We start from the raw sequence: 18,043 nt of genomic DNA, 5'->3' as shown, positions 1-18,043 counted from the left end.
CACGGATCCAGGTCCCGGGACCGCGGACAGCCTCAAGTGCTGCCCCCCGCCCAGCAGGTTCACAAATCCGGGTCCCGGGACCACAGAAAGTGTCAAGCGCTGCCCCCCTCCTCCCCCGCCAGGTCACGGATCCAGGTCCCAGGACCACGGACAGCCTCAAGTGCTGCCCCCTGCCTGTCAGGTCATGGATCCGGGTCCCAGACAGCGAACAGCCTCAAGCGCTGCCGCCCTGCCCACCAGGTAATGGATCTGGGTCCCAGACCGCGGACAGCTTCAGGCACTGCCCCCTGCACAGCAGGGTCACAGTTCCGGGTCCCAGACCGCGACAGCCTCAAGCACTATCCCCCGCCTGGCAGGGTCACAGATCCAGGTCCTGGGACAGCAGACAGCCTCCCACACTGCCCCCTGCCCAGCAGGGTCATAGATCCGGGTCCCGGACTGCGGACAGCCTCAAGCACTGGCCCCCGCCCGGCAGGGTCCCGGGACCGCGGACAGCCTTGCCCACTGCCGCCCACCTTCAGTATGCAAATTAGCTGCCATCTTGTTGCTTCAGGGTGGGGGTCCCCCACTGGGGTGCCTGGCCAGTCTGGATGAGGGGATGATGGCTGTTTGCAGCTGGTCACACCCCCTTCAGGGTGGGGGTCCCCACTAAGGTGCCTGGCCAGTCTGGGTGAGGGGCTGAGGGCCGTTTTCAGGCTGGCGGGCAACTGAAGCTCCCAACCTCTCCTTTTTTTCTTTTTTCTTTTATTCTGGGATTTATTTACCTTCTATGGCTGTCACCTGAGCTGAGAGCTGGCTTTAGTTCTGAGGCTCGGCTCCAGCTCTGAAACCTTGGCTGCTGAAAGCAGGTATCTGGGTTTTTTGGGTTCTATAATTGAAACACTGTTGTGGTCCTGCTGGCTAAAGCCCTGCTGGCTGAAAGCAGGTTTCTGGAGTTTGTTTAGCTTCTATACTTGCAACATTGTTTCTTAGAGTGCAAGCTCAGAGGCCGGCAAGGCAGGCGGGGAACCTTGGCTTCCTCCATCACTGGAGCAAGCAAGCCTCCTGTTTGCTTCAGTGCCTGGCTGCCGGCCGCCATCTTGGTTGGCAGTTAATTTGCATAAGGATATGCTGATTAGCCAATGGGAAGGGTGTCCGGGTTATGGTCAAGTTACATGTTTCTCTTTTATTAGATAGGAGGATTGGTCTCCTCTTAAATCACAGGTGAGGAACGTTGGACCTGAGAGACCCATGAACTGTTTAAGGCCTGAGAAATCATTTGGTATGGCCCTGCCAAGGCATTTGGGGTGAGTTAATGAAATGTTTGATCAAATATAGTAGGCTAATTTTTAAGTTGATAGTTTTGTATGGCCCACTAATGATGTTATAAATATCCAAATGGCAATTGGCAGAAAAAGATTCCCCACCCCTGTGAGACTTAATGCTTACCATCAAAATCTCCATTATTTTCAATAGCACCCTTAGGCTTGAACTCCCCCACACTGTTTCAGATAAAGTCAGTTCCTTTGGGGTAGATCTTCAGGGCTCTCTATTATTATAAACTTCCTTTTTTTCCTGGAAAATAACTGAGCCAGTGCTATAGGCACTGGGGGATAGCAGTAGCCTCTAGCCTTCTTGGCTTGCCTTTCTGAGCATGGAACCTCTGCCCTACAAGGGAGCCAAGGCAAGGACAATGAGGTCCCAGTGTTTCCATCCTGCCATTGCTGTGGTAGGATTTCCACCCCAAGAAGTAGGAATGGGAGGAAGAATGAGTCCCAGCCTCTCTGCAACACTCTCCTGCAATTTAGCCTCTGCAACGCAGAGCTGGTAGGGATGAGTGACTCTGGCTGCCTGACCCTCCCATAAAGTTACCTTATCCCTTGTCCGGGAGCTGAGGGGAAAGAAAGCTGGAACATAAGACTGGATATGCACGAATCCATTGTCTTGGGGACACATTCTCAGGATATGAGATTAAATGCATTGTCTAGAACAGGGGTCCTCAAACTTTTTAAACAGGGGGCCAGTTCACTGTCCCTCAGACCGTTGGAGGGCCGGAGTATAGTTTTAAAAAAAAACTATGAACAAATTCCTATGCACACTGCACATATCTTATTTTGAAGTAAAAAAACAAAACAGGAACAAATACAATATTTGTATGTGCATGTGGCCCATGGGCCGTAGTTTGAGGACCCCTGGTCTAGAACCTCAGATTGGAAAAGTTCACTAAGGAAGCTCACTAAAAGTAGGGAGGCTCATAGAAGCTTAGCGAGATCAAAATCCCACACAGAATAAAAAATAAATACCTGAGTTTTTGGAATAAAAGAAAAAATAAAAGGTGGTAGTGTGATGGGCATGCTGGAATGGCTAAATGGTATAAGGCCAGAAGACCCACACACAAAGGAAACAACATTCACTGAGGCATTAGGAATGTTCATTGCTGGCTCTTGGTCATTAACACTTATGGAGATGATGGAGCTCAAAAGTAACAGAAATCATATGCAAGCACTTAACCACTAGAAACCAGGAGGTTGCAATTACCCTAACAAGAGAAACAGGTGGGCAACCAGGAGTCCACTACCCACAGGTAGTTGTGACGATGGTTAATAGAACATGGCCTTGATAAAGATTGCTATCATCTAAATGGATTTGAACAATGGGATTGTAAGAATAAAGAAACAGTGTGTCCTGCCTTGGCCCACATGGCTCAGTTGGTTGAGCGTTGCCCTATGTGCCAAAAGGTCAATTGTTTGATTCTAGGTCAGGACATATACCCAGGTTTCAGTTTTGATCCCAGGTCAAAGTGGGTGCAGGAGGCAACCAATAAATATTCCTCTCTCTCTCTCTCTCTCTCTCTCTCTCTCTCTCTCTCTCCCCCATTCTCTCCATCTCTCTCCAAAATCAATAAAAACATATTTTTCAAAAAGAAGGTGAAAAAAGGAAAGAAGGGCTGCATAAGATTCCTACACCTGTTGGAAAAGAGAAGAATTTTTTTGAGAGGTGAGAGAATGTAGGCCTTCCAGAAGTGACCAGCAGGCAGGAAAGTAAGCAGTGGTCCTCACCCAGTTGAGAGCAGTGGATAGGATCATGAGACAAGGCTGTCAGATGGGTCACTCAGTAGTAAGCAATAATTAGAAAAAAAACCTGGAGGGTTAAAAAAGATACGTAAAACTGATGAGCAGAACAAAAATAAATTTGTTTCTGCAAGGCCTTCAGGGTGAGGATAAGAAGGGTGGGGTCAAATAAGAAAAGCTAGGCCTTGCAAATGGCCTTTCTTGCCTCAGCACATAGTTTTTCTGGTCTCTGGAGTCACAATGAAACTGGAAATCTTAATGTAGGTTTTACAAATACAGATTGGTAGCCTCACAACCAAATACTGATCTTCGTAATATCATCACAGACCCTGTCAACCATAAATTTTCTTTGCTCTTCCCCTGCCTCCCAACCGAACTATAGTTATCCATCTTATGGCCTTCCATCTTATTTCTGAGGCCCTACTTCAATCATCTGAATTTCCTCTGGAGTTACATGGAACTTGTAGGCCCTTATCTAACCACCAGATGGCAGTAAAGAACCTTATGAGAACAATTTTGTGGGAGACTGTCCTATGCATGATAGGAAAAGGCCATCTATATTTTTTCCAGCAGATGAAACAATTTATTTTACCATTGTCTTTAAAACCACAAAGACACTATGTTCTTCATATAAAAACATTAGTACATATATTTTCTAGATAATGATTATATAGACCTTCTCGGAAAAAAATGTACCCCATTATATGGTTTCAGTGAAGGTGCTTAGAAAGAACTCACATCTAGACTGATTCCTAAAACATACCATTTCACCACTGCATCTTTTGGTTCAAAGTATAGATTATTATCATCATATATATTATAGTGTTCTTACACATTTGATAATACACACATAGAATGGAGGTTCATTGGTTTATCAGACTTTTCTGCAGGTTCATCAGCAGGTTGAGCAGGCTGTACCTTTCTCTGTGGCCTTTCTTCAAGGCCTTCCAGGAATGGAGACACATTATCATCATCATTATAAATAATAAACTCCAAGTTTTTACCAACAATTCCAATGGAAACATTCTTCATAGTTAGGTCCTGTTCTGTAGGAAGTGTCTCTCTTAAAGCATGCAGATTATGCTTAACCAGTTCATTCAAATTGCATTCCATAAAGTCAGACATGTCTGTCCTGTGAGTATGAGCTAATTGAGAATGAGCTCCAATGGAAATAGCTCTTCAGTCAAAAACAGTTAGCAGAGAGACAGGTTTGAAAATATGAGGGCCCATATCATCATAACCAGGAATAAACAGCCCAACACCATACGGTCTTTGGCCATATCTTTGTGTTGGTATCTGGGTCTTGCTTCCAATTATAGATACAAGAGGAGACACAGGAAGAGGTCTGTCAAATACAAATCTGGAATCCAAACACTCCTGGAGCATAAAGTTACATAACAGTCTAGCACCAGCAGGAAGTTCCACAATTGAGATACCAATATATCAACATGGAGAATTTTTTCTGGTGAGCTGCAAGTTTTGAGTGTGCTTTCTTCAGTGTGACCAACACTGCATGGGTTTTTTTTTTTTTTTATTTCAGACCAACTGTGGCTACACCCTGATTGACAGCTTCATTGTGTATTCAATTTGATGAATCCTGCCCTGAGGAGTCCAAACACTGACAATGTCACACTGGTTGCAAAACAGGGTTCCAACATGGGCCTTGCTGTTGCCACCTGCAGACTTGCCCATCAGTGAGCACTGCCTAAACTACCTCTGGGCCAACCATGTCAAACTCAAAGGCTAACACAGGCCAAATAAAGGAGGCATGCGGTCCACCGGCAGTGAGTTTGACATACTTGCTGTAGGCCATCTACAGGAACGTCTGTGCAATCAGATTTTGATGGAATTTTTCAAATCTTTGTTGTTGTTGTTGTTTTATTTTTTATTGAACTTACTAGAAGCCCCGTGCACAAAAATGTGTGTGCACTGGCAGGGTGGTGGTGGGGGGAGGGCGGGGGGAGGAATCCCTCAGCCCAACCTGTGCCCTCTCACAGTCTGGGACCTCTCAAGAGATAACCACTTGCTGGCTTAGGCCCGCTCCCCTGGTGGCAGATGGCACGCTGGATCCAGAGCTGGGTTGGGCGGCTGCTCAGATCGTGCTGCCGCCTGCCCCTCCCCATAGGGCAGGCCCCCGGATCCCTTGCTGGGGTAGGCGGAGGCTCGGGATCGCGCTGAGGTCCCTGTGGATTGTTCAGGCTGCGAAAGCATAGTTTTTTTTTTCTTGGTTTTGTTTTTACTTCTTGAAATTGAAATGTGTTAAAAATATTTTTTTAAAAGAATAGCTCAAGCACCCAGTGAGGCGTTAAAGACTGGGGTGCTTGCTTGTGTTGTCCGAGTCTAAGCTCACGGCGCTGGAGTGCCCCAGGGAGATGGGACCCCGGACCGGCTCTGTCTCCTTTCCACAAAGCGCATGCACAGCTGCTGCCCGGTGCCCTGCTGTCCTCTTTCACTTTTCATCCCGTACTTGCTGGTCACTCCTGGTCTCTGTCCGCCTCTAGCCAATGTGGAGGAGCGTGTTTCTTCCTGAGGAGTCGTCCTGGTCCTGGCCCTGGGCCTGGGCCTGCACTTCCTTAGGCCCACCCCCAATCCCCATGCCAGACCTGCCTCACAGCAGAGTCTCCGCCCTCCCCTGTGCTCCCTGTCTTCCTGATGCTCCTTTTCGCTTTCAGAGCCTCCTGTCTTGCTGTGTCCCATGCCCTTTCGCTCTTCTGTGGAGATACCCAGATCATTCTTTCCTTTGGGTACTTCCGAGGCTTTCTTCTGAGCTGTTTTTCTGATTTTGGACCAGGGAGCCAGGCCTCCTGTACCCGCAAGCTGCTGCGCTTCCTCTAAAATCATTTCTCCCTTAGGCCCCAGCCCCTCAAACCCCCCTGGAAAGCACTGGTCGCTTCCTGTGCCTATGCGCTTCCTGCCTCCCGAATTTCAGGTAAATGGAGTCAGACAGCCGGGGCCTTTGCACCTGCTGCTTCCCTCAGCTCCCTGTTCGTCCTCACCACCCGCAGTGTGTCAGCCCTGCGCTCCTCTTGGCTGTCACCCACTCCCTGTGGGGACATAGTTCTGGGGTCAACACATATTTTCTTCTTTGTTGTTTGTTTTAAAATAATTTCTCTAATGTATTGGTGCCTAGTTCCAATAAGCATAAGCCTGATGCTCGAGTAGGCAGGTTCGGGTCTCCTGGCTGTGCACCTGGGGCTTGCAGCTCCGGTGTCACTTCTGAGGAGCTGCCTGTGCCCAGGGCTCCTACCCCAGTGGAGGGGAGGAGGCTGCCAGCCTCTCCCTGTCGTTGGGGGGGGGTGGCGGGCAGCTCGAGATCGCCCTGCCACCCACCCCACCCCACACATGACAGGCCCGGATCCCACGCTGGGACGGCTGGGGAACACGCTGCTGCCCTCCCCTCCTGCCCCTACCGCCCTGCCACACACATGGCAGGTCAGGATCTCGGGCTGAGGCGGCCAGCCCCAGGCTGGGCAGCGCAGCAGGATCTGCCTGCAGTATGCAAATTTAGCCGCCACCTTTGTTGGCAGTTAATTTGCATATCACGCTGATTAGCCAATGGGAGGCATAGCAAAGGCATGGTCAATTACCCTGTTTGTCTATTATTAGATAGGATTGGGGTACAGGTTTCAAGTGTACAACTCAGTAAAACATCACCTGCACACTGCATGATGTGCCCATGGCTTTTAATAATATTTACTCATTGAAAAAACTTTTAATGTGGAAAAACATACAAAAGGAAATTAAAAACACAAAATCCCACCCCTCAGATAAACTTCTGTGAACAATTTAATGACAATACTTCCAGGCATATGGACACATACTTAAATATGTGTAATAGTGCACATATAATAATGTATAGTATACAGACTGTCCAATAATCTTCTTTCCGTTCATAATTTCCTAAGGACATCTTTTGAGATAAACAATATTGGTCTATTTTAATAATTTTAATGCCTGAATAATATACATTTATTTGTACTTAAACGGATCTCTACCAGGTGGCAACCAGGTTCCTAAATGTTCACTATTATAAATTACATTGCAATTAACATCTTTGAACATATATCTTTGCGCAGGCTGAAATTGACACTGTTTCACACTCAACATTTCTGTGCATCTAGAATTTTTCCAGGACCCAGAGCTTTACAAAGTGAATTAGACACAGATCTTGTTCCCGAGATGTACACAGGCTGGTAGGAAAAATGAACACATGACAAAATAAAATATGGTAAGTGGCATGGAAATTCAAGGTAGACTGTTAGCCAAAGATGAAGAGAACATAACTGATTGGGGGTCAGGGATGGCTTCACAGACATAGGCTTCAGAAGAATCAGTAGAAAAGTAAGTCTCTGCTTTTTTTTCAAATGGTTATTTTATAACAACCATTTATTTAAATGCCTATTTCCCCTGCACCCTGTGTGGAGGTGAAGGCCAGCCTTTCCTTCTTCATATGCCCTGTATTTATCATAGGGCCTCATATGTACTGAATCTTCAGTAAAGGGTTGCTGAATGGAGATATTTATTGTAAACCTTCCTGTCATGAGAGCATTCTCCTGAAAGGAGAGAGGGAGAATCACATAAGAACAAATAAGCTATGGATACAAGTTTAAATTCCCTCTCAACTTTCCACACTCAAAGACAGACAAGGAAATAGGGATGGGAAAAAGAGAGAGGAAGAGAGAAAAGGTAAATTAATATCAACTTCTCTGGTCCTTTCTTCCCTCTTCTGAAAAGTTCACCCAAGAAGAAATCTAAATGACCTTGCAGAAGGGCACAGTAAAAATCAGATGATATAGAGAAAAGTTTTACTCTCCTTATTTAGTCTAGAATGTAATATACTCCCCCCCCCGCCCCCCACCCGCCATTCATGGTCAGCAGGAGAAAAAAATTAAAGTCTCAATCGAGTTTAAACTTAATTCAATCTGACAATTTAAACATACTTTTAGAAAGTGTGTTGTTTCTATTGGAAAAAATAATGCTTAATCACTCAGAAGGCCTTTCCTTGAGAAAGGCTTTTCCTGTTGTGGTGGCTGCCACCTGCTGGTCTCTAGCATTCTCCTTCATATACCTAATTGCTAAACATTCTGCAGGATATCACTGCTGAATTGACTAGTTATTGCACAACCCCTAAGTTTACTGCCACATCCTCCATTCTGGAAATTGGCCCAGCAATCCACACTACTTGATGGTTGAGTCAACTCACTCTGCTATGGTAGGCCTATGGCAGCCCACTGGTTTTTGTTGTTGTTGTTAATCCTCACCTAAGTTATTTTTCCCATTGATTTCTTCAGAGAGAATGGAAGGGATTGAGGGAGGGGAATTAAGGAAAGAGAAAGAGAGAGAGAGACAACAATGTGAGAGAGACACATCAATTGGTTGCCTTCTGCACTCACCCCCAACCAGAGCCTGGGATCAAATCTGCAACCCAAGTACACACCTTTCACCGAAAATCGAACCCATGACTCTTCAGGGCACAAGCTGATTCTCTAACTGTGGAAAACTTATATAGGGTTGAGCCTCGGACTGACCTGCTGGCAAAGTCACAAACAAGTCCCAGCTTAGAGGGCTCAGTCCTCTAAGCATAATTAGGCTTGACCTTATAACACTCCCCAGATCTTACCTGGGAAGCTAATGGGCTGAGGGAAGTGCAGGGAGTGTAAACATGATCAAAACAGGTGAAACTCACAAGAACTGTAACTATGGTAACCACTGCATTGTTTACCTCAGACTATAAAAGGTCGGTTCGGACTGAGCACGGGTGGAAGTCCTTCCTCTTGAGTTGGACTTACCCGCCTGGTCCCCCAATATTTCCAAATTATCTCTTGTCTTTTCTATTTCATTTGTGTGTGGCTCCTCTTCCAGATATTGAACCCTGAACCACGCAGGACGTGGCGGGAAACATTTACGACATCTAACCACTTAGCAACACCGGCCAGGGCCCAATGTGTTTCAATTGAGCACCCATAGCACACAAACACTCAGGGCATCTTTGAAGAGTTAAACCCCAGAGCCTCCCTCTACCTGACCTTGATTCACTATATTTCTGTGACTGAGTCCTCACCTTGAAATATAGCCAAATCCATTTTGGATAACAAAAACTAATTATTACCTCAACCTTATTTTTATAATATGTTTTCATTGACTTCACAGAGGAGAAGGGAGAAGGAGAGATAGAAACATCATTGACCCAAGAGTATCATTGATAGGCTGCCTCTGCACACTCCCAACTGCAGATCGAGCTGATAACCTGGGCATGTGCCCTGACTGGGAATGTAACCATGACCTCCTGGTTCTTGAGTCAATGCTCAACCACTGAGCCACATCAGCCAGGCCGGCCTTATTTCTTTAGACATTTCCTTTATTTTTTAAAAATCTTTATTGTTGAAAGTATTACATGGTTCCTCCTTTGTTCCTCTTCCAACCTGCTCCCCTGCCCCAGGCCCTCACCACCCCATTGTCTGTGTCCACAGGTTATGTGTATATCCACTCAAGTTCATTGGTTGATCTCTTCCCACCCACTCTCCCCTGCTTTACCTCTGAGGTTCAACAGTACACATTTCCTTTATAAAGAATTTTAATCTTCTGTTGACAAATAAATGCATTTCATGGACCAAGGAAAACCCCTAACCATGCCATCTTCATCCACATCCTCATCCCCAACTTTGGTGCAGTCTGATCACTACAAAGACTGTGCTCTTTCCACTTCCCTCCAGTCCTTTAGCCTGAAAGTTAGTAGGTTTGAGGATTAGCGGGAAAGAAACTGGAAGAAAACTGCCTGGTCACAGCACATCATATTGGTCTGGAATCCTCACAGAAACATCCTTATGTACTTATATAAAAACCCTGGGTGGTGTTCATCATGACCAGAACCACCACGACCAAGTGGAAGGAAGTCAGTCCTGCAGGGATTGTCTTGGCAACTGCTGCACCCCTCCCCCCCAGCTGTTTCCTGGAGCTGTTTCCTGTAAGGGCAGGGTTTGAAGCAAGAACCCGCTGTGGGAGCATGAAGGCATTATCTTTATAAAGTGTGCCTCGCCAGCACAGCCAAGGGTAAACCTGAGTGGGTGCTGCTGAAAGGCTTAGAAAAGACAGACAAGAGAATGAAAGCCGGGTCTCGGTGGGACGCTGCTTCTCTGAGAGACAGCGACCACGCCCACAGCCATGCCTTTATTTTATAGCAGATGCTAGGAGGCAAAGTAAGGGCGTGACCAAGATGTTTACATTCTCCTGGGTTTCAATCCTACTCAACTACATGCACCTGAACTCTACCAACCCTACATCACTCAGGCACATGGGGCCACGTGTTCGGACCATAGGTTCAAGCTTACAACTACAGCTGTTGGCTATAATTGTGCTGGGAAGGCCCTGCCCTCCAAGCTGGGACTTGCACGTGCCCTCTCATCAGTCCAAGGCTTGAACCTGTCCAAAACACTGTAGTGGCTCCCCACAATAAAGTTTTAATTCTGTTTCTTTGTTACTAATGTTGTGGCCCCACCCCAAAACAAAGAAACAATTTCTGGAGGATGGAGGCCCAGGAATCAGGATTTTAAAAAGATTCCCAGGTGACTCTAATGTGCAGCCAAGGTTGAGAAACACTGCTATAGATAATATTAAAAATATATCTAAACGTGTAATTCTTTGTCCAAAAAAAGAGCATGCTCAAAAATTAAATGCAAATTTGGATATACTTGATGGAGATTTTCACACATATTTGAGTGATGATTCCATTGATTCCACAGATGATGCTGAAAAAAAAAAATTGCCCATCGAATTTCTTAATAGTATTACTGCTTCAGGAATGCTGTGTCTTAAATTAAAATTGAAAGTGGGTGCAATCATCATGCTATTGAGAAATCTCAATGGTAAATGGGATCTTTGTAATGGTACCAGATTTATTATTAAAAGATTACGACCTAACATTATCAAAGCAGAAGTATTAACAGGATCTGCAGAGGGAGAGGCTGTTCTGATTCCAAGAATTAATTTGTCCCCATCTGACACTCACCTCCCATTTAAATTGATTCAATGACACTTTCCCGTGATGCCAGCATTTGTGATGACTATTAATAAATCACAAGGACAAACTCTAGAAAAGTAGGCATATTCCTACCTGAACCTGTTTTTGCACATGGTCAGTTATATGTTGCTTTCTCTCGAGTTTGAAGAGCATGTGATGTTACAGTTAAAGTTCTAAGTACTTCATCACAAGGGAAATTAGTCAAGCACTCTGAAGGTGTTTTTTACTCTTTTTTAAAAAACAATATATTTTATTGATTTTTTACAGAGAGGAAGGGAGAGGGATAGAGAGTCAGAAACATCGATGAGAGAGAAACATCGATCAGCTGCCTCTTGTACACTCCCTACTGGGGATGTGCCCACAACCAAGATACATGCCCTTGACCGGAATCGAACCTGGGACCCTTGAGTCTGCAGGCTGATGCTCTATCCACTGAGCCAAACCGGCTAGGGCTGTTTTTTACTCTTAATGTGGTGTACAGGGAGATATTAGAATAAGTTTAATCACTTTATCAGTCATTGTTTGCATCACTGTTGTTTTTATATCATGTTTTAGTTGTTTTCATATCATGTTTTTGTCATTTTATACCATGCCTCTGTTGTTATATCCTTTTGTTACTGTTTATTTATTAATAAATTTCTATATTATTTTCATATACATTTCACTAATTTCCTTTCATCTCTCACACTTCCATTATAGAGAAAGGGCAAATAGCAATATTAACACCTAAAGTACCAGGGAGTGCAATCACGCTCCTCCTGTCTTTTGTCAAAAGTGCTGGGAGTGCGATCGCGCTCCTCCTGCAGTGTCACTATTAGATGCTAGTAGTTCACTCTTTATTGACAGATGGCACCTAAGTGCAGATTACTTATGATGCCGAATGTTTGTAGTTCTAACTACATATGTAACTTCATTTACTTGTGATTCATAATTTTTTTCCTAAACTGCTGTAAAATCAGCAAAAATGCCTTGGCAATTTTAGCATTGTTCCTACGATATTGGTTGGTACTCAAAGGGTTAAAATATCTCTGCTAATTAATTCCCTTCTTAAAAAAAATATATTTTATTGATTTTATACAGAGAGGAAGGGAGAGGAATTGAGAGTTAGAAACATCGATGAGAGAGAAACATCGATCAGCTGCCTCCTGCACACTCCCCATTGGGGATGTGCCCGCAACCAAGGAATGCCCCTGACCGAAATCAAACCTGGGACCCTTGAGTCTGCAGGCCAATGCTCTATCTACTGAGCCAAACTGATTAGGGCAATTAATTCCCTTTTAATGTGCACAAATTTCATGCACCGGGCTACTAGTTTATTTATAAAATCCATTCATCATAATTAATAATCAGACCATTCACTTAATACACATCCAAAGAGCACCTATTATGTGCAATATACCCTGACAGGTACAATGTGAAACCCACTGTTAGAGTCCTATTGCTGCTGGGAAAATTTACTACAGACTTGGTAGTTTAAAACAACAGATTATGATATTACATTTCTGAAAGTGTAAAGCCCAATACTGGGTCTTATGGGGCTAAACACAAATTATTCTCAGGGCTATATTCCTTCTGGATGCTCTAGGTCAGTGGTTCTCAACCTTGGCTGCAAAAATAGAATCACCTTGGAATCTTTTTAAAATCCTGATTTCTAGGCCTCATCCTCTGGAAATTCTGTTTCTTTGTTACTAATGTTGTGGCCCCACCCCATAACAAAGAAACAGAATTTCCAGAGGATGAGGCCCAGAAATCAGGATTTTAAAAAGATTCACAGGTGATTCTAATGTGCAGCCAAGGTTGAGAACCACTACTCTAGGGGAAAGAAAATTTGCCTTTTCCTCCCAAAGGAGAGAATAAACAATTGTAAGTAAAAGTGAAATCATCAAGGGACACACAAACAAACAAAAAAGAAATCAAATTTATATTTTTTACTAACCGATAGTGAAATGTTTAGAAAAACAAAATAGAACATAGCACTAGGTTAGAGGTGAAGGAGAGGGAGAAGAGAAGGGATACATGAGTCAGTCCTCCTCGGACTTTGAAAGACCATATAATCTCAGTAGCAGGCAGGTCACCTCACTAATGATACTAGGAAATGAAATGGAGAGGGAAGAGAACGTCACATGAAGAATGCAAGCCATGATGCAAATAGCTAGTCATCATTTCCAGAGGGAAACATCACCATAAGAGTTATGCTGACATCTATCCAAACTCCATGTCCCTCTACAGCCTTGGTCTATCTCAACTTCATTTGCATATAGATCAGTAACTTCTTTTACGAAATTCAACTGTTTACAAGGTTTCTTGTTTCCGTTTGGGGTATGTTTGATTTATTGTTATCTTCAATGTCCTAGTCCTGATTCTAATTATACAAAATTCATTTTAACTGAGTGTAATATGATCACAATTCCATATGATACCAGAGGCAGCTCTCTCTCTGTCTAGTCCTTTCCAGAAAATTCTATCAATAAAGGTTTCAAGACCTTGACCAGAGGGTTTAAAAAGTATCAAGATTAAGCCAAGGAGAAAACCAAGATGATGGCATAGGTAAACACCTGAAATTGCTGCCTCACACAACCACTTCAAAAATACAACTAAAAGACAAAACGGACGTCATCCAGAACCACAGGAAGGCTGGATGAGTGGAAATTCTACAACTAGAAGGAAAAAGAAAAGCAGACTGAGACTCAGAGGAGGTGTGGAAGTAAAGTGCAGAGGTACGGAGGCACACACGGAAAGGGCTGGCAACTGAGGACACAGTTGTCTTTTTTAATCGGGAGGGAGTCTCAAGCTCCTGACTGCTCTGAACTCCAGTTCCAGGTGAGTCTCTGGGGACCCCGACTCATATGGGGAGAAACTGGACTGTCTGGCATTGGGCGGAACTCGAGGGCGGCTTTCTCTCAGAGGTGCTTGCAGCAATTACCGCAGGACATTGAGAAGCGGGGCCTCTTAGGGTAGGACTGAGGAGCAGCCATAGCTGTTTGCTCCACCCTGTTGATTCCCTGAGACCCCTCCCTACCCAAGCTGTGCACAGAGGCTTTTGCATATGAAAGGCATGGCCCTTTGCAATCTGAAAATTACCTTACAAACTGCAGCTAGGTCAGAGAGACCCAGAACTTCCAAAAGAAGGCCCAAGGCCCCACAGCAGCTTTCATTGCTTCACAGCTGGGCCTCATCTGGGCACCTCCAAACCCCAAACAAAGAAGAGGAATCTGCATATCTCTCCATAGCTCCTGCTGGGTAGCCTCAGGCAGAGGATAAATTAGCACCTCCTTAGAGATCCAAGAGCCAGTGTACCCAGTGGTCAGAGTGGGACCATCCAGATTGCAACTCCTCAGATCCATAAGGGACACACTCAGGGGGCAGACTCAGTGAGCACCAAAGCCCCACTGAAGCAGATCTTGACCCAGAAGGGTGTCTCCAACACAGAAGTTCTCCCACTGTAGACACAGCTGATTCTCACAGCCATAGTCCTGGAGGTCAATTCCTCCCAGTGATACCTACAACAATCAAGGCATAACTACAACAAGACTGTACACAAAGCCCACAAAGAGGTGCACCAAGAGTGTCCACCTCAGGTAATTGGGGTGGCTGAGCTGCTGGGCCCTATAGGACACCTAGCACAGAAAGCCACTCTATCAACACAGGGAAGGAGCCAAAATGTGGAGACAAAGAAACAGGTCACAAATGACAGAAATGGAGGAAAACAAACTACTGGATATAGAGTTCAAAACCACACTTTTAAGGTTTTTCAAGAATTTTCTAGAAACTGCCAATAAATTTAGTAAGACACTCAATAAGTCTATGAGACTGCCCATAAATTTAGAGAGACCCTCAAGAAATCTAGTGAGACCCTCGAGTATATGAAAAAGGACCAAATAGAAATTAAGCATACACTGACTGAAATAAATAATATTATACAGAGTTCCAACAGCAGGCTAGAGGATCACAAGAATCAAGTCAAAGATTTGAAATACAAAGAAGCAAAAAACACCCAACCGGAAAAGCAAAATGAAAAAAGAATCCAAAAATACAAAGACAGTGTAAGGAGCCTCTGGGACAACTTCAAGCGCACCAACATCCAAATTATGGGGGTGCCAGAAGAAGAGAGAGAACAAGATATTGAAAACCCATTTGAAGAAATAATGACAGAAAACGTCCCCTACCTGGTGAAAGAAATAGACTTACAATTCCAGGAAGCGCATAGAGCCCCAAACAAAAGGAATCCAAAGAGGACCACACCAAGACACATCATAATTAAAATGCCAAGACTGCCTGGCCCAGTGGCTCAATTGGTTGAGCATTGTCCTGAAAACAAAAATTCCAAGAGCAAAAGACAGAGACAATCTTAAAAGCAGCAAGAGAAAAAAGTCAGTTACCTACAAGGGAGTACCCATACTCCTGTAAGATGATTTCTCAACAGAAACTATGCAGGCCAGAAGGGAGTGGCAAGAAATATTCAAAGTGATGAATAGCAAGAACCTACAACCAAGATTACTTTACCCAGCAAAGCTATCATTCAGAATTGAAGGTCAGATAAAGAGCTTCACAGATAAGAAAAAGCTAAAGGAGTTCATCACCACCCAACCAGTATTATATGAAATGCTGAAAGGTATCCTTTAAGAAGAGGAAGAAGAAGAAAAAGGTAAAGATACAAATTATGAACAACAACTACACATCTATCAACAAGTGAATCTAAAAATCAAGTGAATAGATAATCTGATGAACAGAATAAACTGGTGAATATAATACAATCAGGGCCGAAACCGGTTTTGCTCAGTGGATAGAGCATCGGCCTGCGGACTGAAGGGTCCCGGGTTCGATTCCAGTCAAGGATATGTACCTTGGTTTCGGGCATATCCCCGGTGGGAGATGTGCAGGAGGCAGCTGTTCGATGTTTCTCTCTCATCGATGTTTCTAACTCTCTATCTCTCTCCCTTCCTCTCTGTAAAAAATCAATAAAATATATTTAAAGAAAAAATAGAATCAGGGACATAGAAAGGGAGTGGACTGACTATTCTTTGGGGGGAAAGGGGTGTGGGGGATGCAGGAAGAGACTGGACAAAAATCGTACACCTATGGATGAGGACAGTGCGGGGGTGCGGGGTAAGGGCAGAGGGTGGGGTGGGAACCGGGTGGAGGGGAGCTATGAAGGGAAAAAAGAGGAACAACTGTAATAATCTGAACAATAAAGATTTAATTTAAAAAAAGATTAAGCCAAATCCTCTACTTCTAGACCTTCATGATTCTAAGGATAGAACCAAAAGTTGGCTTCAGGTCCAACTGACAATTGCTTCCCTGACTAAACACTTGCTGAGCTGCCTGTACTGGCTCCCAGGACTTTGCTTCATGGAAGCTTCAGTAGAATAGGATGCAGTAATTAAACCTAAAGGAAAAAGTTTCTTTCTCTACTTACAGCACCTCTGACAGCAAACACGTGTGTTTTCCACTCCAGGCAATTCTCAATTCTCTGTGACACCAGCTGAATGTCCTACAATTCAATTCTAACACTAACTACCTGGAGTTAGGCCTACTCTGCAGGTCAGGGGCTTAATCCTCTGCTGCAAAAGCCAATTGCCCATCCCAAGTTGTCACCTGCACTTCGAACCAACCAGTTATATATGTGAGGTTCTCAGGATCCTCTCCTCAAGTTGATAATTTGCTAAAACAGCAGGGAAGTGCTTTACTTACTCTTGCTAGTTTATACAAAGGATACAATTCAAGAACAGCCACATGGAAGAGCTGTATAGGGCAAGGTATGTAGGAAGGGCCTCAGAGCTTTCATGCCCGCTCAGAGCATGCTGAAGTACCCAGCACCCCAATGTGTTCATCAACCCAGAAACTCTCCAAAACCTGCTGCTTAGGGTTTTTGTGGAAGCATGATTGATAAAATCATTGGTCATTGGTGATTATGTGAATCTCCAATTTTCCATTGAAAGAAGGTGCAGGGGCGTGCTGACAGCTCCAACCCTCTAATCCAGTGGTTCTCAACCTGTGGGTCGCGATCCCTTTGGGGGTCAAACGACCCTTTCACAGGGGTTGCCTAAGACCATCCTGCATATCAGATATTTACATTACAATTCATAACAGTAGCAACATTACAGTTATGAAGTAGCAACGAAAATAATTTTATGGTTGCGTCACAACATGAGGAACTGTATTTAAAGGGCCAGGAGGTTGAGAACCACTGCCACATGGCTAGTTCCTCTGGTAGCCAGCCCTCATCCTCCAAGACTTACCTCATTAGCATAATCGCAGGTATAGTAGAAATGGACATTTTATGAAAAACAAAAATGCTCCGTTGTCCCTATCACTATGGAAATTCCAAGGGATTCAGAAGTTCTATGCCAGGAACCAGGATTTAAGACAAATAAATATTGTTTATTTTATTACAACATCACACAGGGTTCTCTGCAGTACTGTGGCCAGGTCCAACTCCTTTCTCCCAGCAGAAGCAATGAAATTCTATGTACAGCATTTTCCTACAGGCTGGGGTCTTTCTTCTTCAGATGCCTCCCAGACATTGCTTGGGACCACTTTCCTCACCTGGGCCAGAACTACAGTCAATACCAACACCTCCTCAGAGGCTCAACCTAAACTCTCATCAGGGTTACTCCAGGTGTTGACTCACCCAGAATAATCGGATCCATTGGAATGCCTTTCCTGGGGGCTCAGGTGGACATTCAGAGCCACTGGGTACCAAGAGTCAGGAGGTAGATGAAGTCCACCCAGATGCAAGCATAATGAGGCGAATCATCTGTAAAAAATGTGAAAGTAGCAATAAAACTAACTAAAAGTCAATCTGATTCTTATCTGTTTTAGTAATACAAGAACCTTCATACAAAAGTCTTCTGTTGGTTTAAGTTCTAAACAATTACTGTGGTTAGTGTTGAGTAACCTATATATGCAAGCTTAAATGATCACTTTTTAAAACATAATCCACTAAAAAATATTTCATTCTACATGGAAACTACTT

At 44.2% G+C, this 18,043-nt stretch overlaps 1 pseudogene; it reads right to left on the bottom strand.

Annotated features, from left to right (window-relative positions):
- Positions 1-3,878: 3,878 nt before the first annotated feature.
- LOC102419162 lies at positions 3,879-4,742 on the bottom strand (annotated as a pseudogene).
- Between the last annotated feature and the right edge of the window lie 13,301 nt (positions 4,743-18,043).

This window comes from Myotis lucifugus, unplaced genomic scaffold (genome assembly GCF_000147115.1).
Source record: "Myotis lucifugus unplaced genomic scaffold, Myoluc2.0 scaffold_656, whole genome shotgun sequence".
In the NCBI taxonomy this organism is placed as follows: domain Eukaryota; kingdom Metazoa; phylum Chordata; class Mammalia; order Chiroptera; family Vespertilionidae; genus Myotis; species Myotis lucifugus.
This window is presented reverse-complemented; position numbering and strand designations above follow the sequence as displayed.